Consider the following 5,684-nt stretch of genomic DNA (forward strand, 5'->3'; position numbering starts at 1 on the left):
AAATTTCCGTAGGTAACTTACCTACGAAAATTTCCGTAGATAAGTTACCTACGGAAATTTCCGTAGATAACTTACCTACGGAAATTTCCGTAGGTAACTTACCTTTCCACACCAATCTTTATAAATAGTTTTACCTGGTTAGAAATATTAATAAAATCACTTCTCAGGGAAAAAAGCATAGGCAGAGAGCTGATACGAATTACAGGGAAAATAAAATGGAAATGAAGTTTGGCTAATGTTTCAATACATGCAAGCTTTAATTGAGGGACCAATTCCCTGTACCGTTCCAACACTTCTTCAAAACCATGACAAAATCTATCATCATAACAGAAACTAAAAACTTCCTGGTCATTTGTTGATGCTGCCAATACGAAACCCACACACAATATAACTCATTAGCACATTAGACTAGGTTGATGAAATAAAAATGACAATCAAAGCCAAGGTCAGATACAAAAAGAGCAAGAGAATATAATAAAAATGTTTTCACAATTAAGAAAAAAGTGATTTATAATATAAGGATTTATTAACAAATATTTTGTTAATCTCTCTTACTCTTCTGTTGTATTCACATTTGTTTTCACTAAACATCCGAGCTGCTTCTGAATTTGCTGGAGAGTTAGGATTTGGGTCGCAAAGCAACGACTGCAATAGGAAATCCAGTTTCATGTGAACAGAAAATATTCAGAACAATGCAAAAAAAATGCATTCTATCAAAATGCTTACTAATTTGTTGAGTGATGGAATTAAAAATGAATACAATAAATTCTTATGGTTTTCTATTTAAGAAGGAAAAAATCTGACATTACAAAACAATGAAGTTATAAAAAATAAGGCCATATGAGCTCTTTCATAACTTCACAGAAGCATAAATTCAATGCCAACATTAATAGTCTTAAAGCAATGTCAAAAGATAGAGGATAACTAGGACCTGAATTGAGGTAAGTATTGCAGCTACATCATAAATTGGGCTCCATTGATTTTGTAAAATGTCCAAGCATATGCTTCCATCTGCGTAAATGAACTAGTCAAAAGCAAATAGTACTATTCTCTTGCAGATACACTGATCCATTGGAAGAAACTACGAAACAATATTGAAAACTAAGAACAAACACAACCACTTGGAATGATTATGTAAGCCAATTTTTTATTTTTTTTATTTTGGTGTAGAATGTAAGCCAATATATTATGCACAATTACCATTTCAAGTAGTTATTCTTCATTCATGGTAAATAATTTCACAGTAAGTTCCACATTAGAAAGTCTCCAAAACTATTTGTTATGAGTCTTACAACTGGCACCATGGCACAGAAGCTAGGAGTCAAAAACAAAGAAATGTAGAGAAATTTTGGGTATTCTTATGGGTTAGGAGTTATGAAATTCGAGGAACTCTACTTTTATTATAAAAATTTCCCAAACAGAGACGGGTATAGAGAAAAGGACCACTTCATTCTTTGTTCATGTTATCACATAAAGTTTAGCATGTATTTATTAGAGAATGGATTTTTTTTAAATATTTTAAAAAATATATGTATAGCTTAATTTAAATCAGGACAGAAGTAAACAACAACATATGTTTTATTTCCTAAATAACTTCTCTACGAGATGTTGCAGGAAGACAAAAATTCACCACCAACGAAGTTCAAAAAATGTTTCTCCAGGGAATTCCCAAATCCAAATTGATTTGGTGGATTTAAATAATGATTTTCAGTTCTGTTTAAAGTTGGATAGTAACCCTTGGGTGCTGAAACATAAATAGTTCAAGTGGTTGGCATTTCAATTTCATTATGTGATTGCAGGGTCCTATACATTTTGGCTCATAAAGAAGCGTAAAGTTGTGTGTAGGGTTTACTTATATTCAGTGTAACACAAGGTTGATTCAATTAATTTTCATGAAACTCAACCCACCAAGCCTTTATTACATATTTTATCTAGAATTAAAGGTTACAACCCAGCAATGTCACAACCACTTGGGTTATAATGAATTCTTCATGTTAGAATTGCATGTATGCATGCAATGCTAGAGGATAGAAGCCACGCATGAACAAAATAAATTAATTATAAGTGCTATAGCATAGGTACTTGCATTAAGTACAAAGAAGTAGCCTCTTTACTGCACCAAATATCAATACTAGACAATACAACACAAAAATAACACTTACGCAATAGAGACCAATTCCTTCAATCTCTCTAGATCTACAACTTTTTTTAAAGGTGTCATCCCATAACGCTTTTGTTCCCTGGAAGCAAGCTATTTAGAAAGAGTAACTAAAATAAATAATGTTAATAAACATTAATTAAGTATCACTCACTTAATTTCATTTCTTCGCTGAATATCCTCCTCCTTTTTTTGTAATTTCTTCACCTTTTCCTCAACAAAAAAATCAATGGCACTCCCAACATCTTGATTGTTCATTCGCAATGCTCTTTTTGCATCAAGTTCAAAGAACCCCATGCTCATAACAAGTGATAGGGCTTCATCTGGCACTTGCAGCTGCAACAAAAACAAGACATTGATTACAAGAGGAGAAAAGTACAAAATGTCTATTTGGCTGGACAGTTAAGTTCTTTCTCTTCCTTCTTTGAAAGATAAAAAGGGTGTAGGGGGCATACAAAAAAAAAACACAGTCTATTTCAAAAAACCTGAAGCCAGAGGGATTTTCAATATCTACCGGTAGTGGTGTCTTTAAAATTTAAAATTAGTAATGCTGAATTCTGAATGTTATAGGAGCTTGAGCTTGAGTTGATCTTTATCTCATTGAAGTGCATCTTGTAAGACTATGTTATATGTCACAGCGACCAATAACCATAGCAATGAAACATGGAGACCAAAAAATAGAACAGAAGCATAAAATTTTGACTTTTTTCTTCTACCCAATTAATTTCTCAAAATATGCTATAATACTTTAATCACACCTGGACAAATTTTGCTCTTGCAAAGCCCAATGCTTTTCTTGATTTCTCCAACTGCCCAGTATGATATGCCACCACCCCTTCAAGCAGCTCTACTCTCAAATGCCTGTGAATGAAGGCAAATTAATCAGCTTACAAGTTGAAGAAGCTCTATAAGCTAAAACTAGTTTATGCATACATTAAAAATAAGACTTTGCAGAAGCTAATAAGAAAAATGGAACCCTACGCCCGCTAAAGGACTCCACGGTGCTGCTCATGCCGCTGGTGGTGGGCCGGTTCACCTGGACCACGGGCTCGAACTTGGAGAAGCCGTGGGCCTGGTAGAGGGGAATCTGGTCGGACTCAGGCCCGCGAAAGGATGGGGCGGTGTTGTCGTAGGACGGGGCAGCATCCTCGGTGGAATCGAAGGTGTCGAGCCAGACGAGCGACTTCTTCCAGGGATCTCGAATCTCGACTGCGAAGCGGCCCCAGGGGCGCTTCTTGACGCCGTGAAAGCGCGTCTCCTTGGGCAGAGGGTGGTGGTGGGCGGCGACGGCTCTCCCTCGGTGCATCTGGGTGTGGAGGGTGCAGAGAGTGGTTGTTGGGAGGAAGAGCAAGAACCACCAGGACGGTAGGTTTATTGCTCTTCTACAAGAACCATCAGGACAAGAGGAATGGGTTTGGGTGATGTGGCAGAGGAAGGCAAGGGAGTCAGAGGGAGAGGCAGCAACGATGGTGTAGGAGTGGAGGAGGGAGTTGGGGAAGCGGGGGTTGGAGGAGGAGGTTTGGGGATTTGAAGAGAGGGAGAGGAGGAGGGGGTTGGTGTTTGTTTGGAGGGAGAAGGGGTTAGGGTTCGCGATTGCGGAGCGGAATGAATGAGTAGGGTTTTTAGTTTTTACACTCCATTTCTTCCCCTTATTTATTTATTTAGTTGTTTTACATTGTACATTACCCTTCTAGTACTGTAATAATTTTGATTGTTTAGGGCTAATACGTGGAAATAATTTTTCTTCCAGTAAAAAAACTAAACATATGACTCTCTCTCTATATCATGTTAGGGATGAAAATAAGTTAATTCATACTTGGAATATATATATCTGATTTATTATTTATTATGAATTTTCTATAGGTCTAACCTTTTTAAAAATTTAGTCTATCTTAATAAAAGTCTATTATATATTAATGATATTAATAAATTTAACTTTTTAAAAAAATTAACAAATTTATTTTCAAATATATTATTACGAGTATTTTTTAATTTACGTGATAAAAATATATTTTTCCTCGTTATCATTAAACAGGTTTCCCGTAAACATGATCAAAACATTCTTATTTTATCTCTTTCTCATAAACAGGTTTTCCGTAGAAACCCATAGAGCACTTTAATACATATCAAAACATGATCATTCTCAAAATCAATCACATATCTACACATCACATCCAACAAGAAGCCCAACAGAATAATCAAAAGGCAAAATAGAAAACGTTCAGAACGGCCTGTTCCAAAACTAGAAGGCCCGTTTTAAAATCACATTTTACCTGCAACGCCCATATTTGGAATGGCCTATTCCCAAATCTAAACGGCCCGTTCTGGCTTCGCATTTTACTCATATAATCATGTGTTGGAACGACCCATTCCAATCTAATCTTTATAAGCCATTTTTGTAGTCTAGAATGACCCATTCTAGTTTGAGATTGACCCGTTCTTGGTTACTAAAAATCAAAATATTATCCAAAAAGTATTATAATAAATAATGAAATTAAATTAATTAAATCTTATAATGGTTATTAGTATCAAAGAAATTGCTCTAGATTTTAGATTTTATTTATTATGTTTTATAATAAATAAAATCCAATATTAAATCAAAAGATTATAACAATCATAATTCAAATCCAGGTAAATATCTTTCATAATCAAAAGAAATCTAATATTAAATCAAAAGATAATAAAAATTATAACTAAAATATTTATCAAATTTCTAATATTAAATTTAGTATATATTAAAATTAATTAATTAAATATTTGTATTTAAGAAATTATTACAGATTTTAGATATATATTTTAAAGTTTTTATTTTATTAAATTAATTAAAAATTAATTATATTTTATCACTTTTTAATCAAGTGAGTGAATGATAATGAATTAACTAAAATTCTAAAATATATTTTAATTAAAAATAATTTTTTGGTAAATACGGTATCTAAAAAGTATTATAATAAATAATTAAATTAAAAAAGAATAAATTTTATAATGATTATTTTTTTAATGATGTTAAATTAAATATTCTAATTATTTTATAATAAATAAAAATGAAAAGATAATAAAAATATGTTTTACCTACGGAATTTATCTACAGAAATTTCCGTAGCTAAGTTATCTACGGAAATTTCCGTAGATAACTTATCTACGGAAATTTCCATAGATAACTTATCTACGGAAATTTCCGTAGATAACTTATCTATGGAAATTTCCGTAGATAACTGGACATTATCTACGGAAAAAATTCCGTAGATAATATTCCGTAGATAACTAAATTTTATCTACGGAAAAAATTCCGTAGATAATATTCCGTAGATAATTAAATTTTATCTACGGAAAAATTTCCGTAGATAATATTCCGTAGATAATAACAGTTTTTCTTGTAGTGCTTTATCTAGAAGACATACTTTGCTTATGTCTCTAGGTACACAAATTCTTGGATTTGATAATATTAGGGAGTTGTATGAGGGAGATCTTGAGTTTGGTGATAATTATAAAAAATGCCAACAAAAAGCTTTTGATGGTTTCTATA

The 5,684-nt window shown here is 32.8% G+C and overlaps 2 long non-coding RNA genes across 3 annotated transcripts; both read right to left on the reverse strand.

Annotated features, from left to right (window-relative positions):
• Positions 1-207: 207 nt before the first annotated feature.
• Positions 208-1,503, reverse strand: LOC145956795 (uncharacterized). Of its 2 annotated transcripts, XR_014433051.1 has the most exons (3): positions 932-1,093; positions 556-645; positions 208-361 (listed from the first exon to the last, which is right to left on the reverse strand). It is a non-coding gene; the product is annotated as an uncharacterized LOC145956795 (long non-coding RNA). The 2 variants fall into 2 exon arrangements; XR_014433050.1 differs by having other exon boundaries at positions 325-645; positions 932-1,503.
• Positions 1,504-2,197: 694 nt separating this feature from the next.
• Positions 2,198-3,589, reverse strand: LOC145956796 (uncharacterized). Its single transcript, XR_014433052.1, has 3 exons — positions 2,917-3,589; positions 2,313-2,494; positions 2,198-2,240 (listed from the first exon to the last, which is right to left on the reverse strand). It is a non-coding gene; the product is annotated as an uncharacterized LOC145956796 (long non-coding RNA).
• Positions 3,590-5,684: the final 2,095 nt, after the last annotated feature.

The sequence above is a fragment of the Cajanus cajan genome, chromosome 4 (genome assembly GCF_000230855.2).
Source record: "Cajanus cajan strain Asha chromosome 4, NIPB_CcT2T_4, whole genome shotgun sequence".
Classification (NCBI taxonomy): domain Eukaryota; kingdom Viridiplantae; phylum Streptophyta; class Magnoliopsida; order Fabales; family Fabaceae; genus Cajanus; species Cajanus cajan.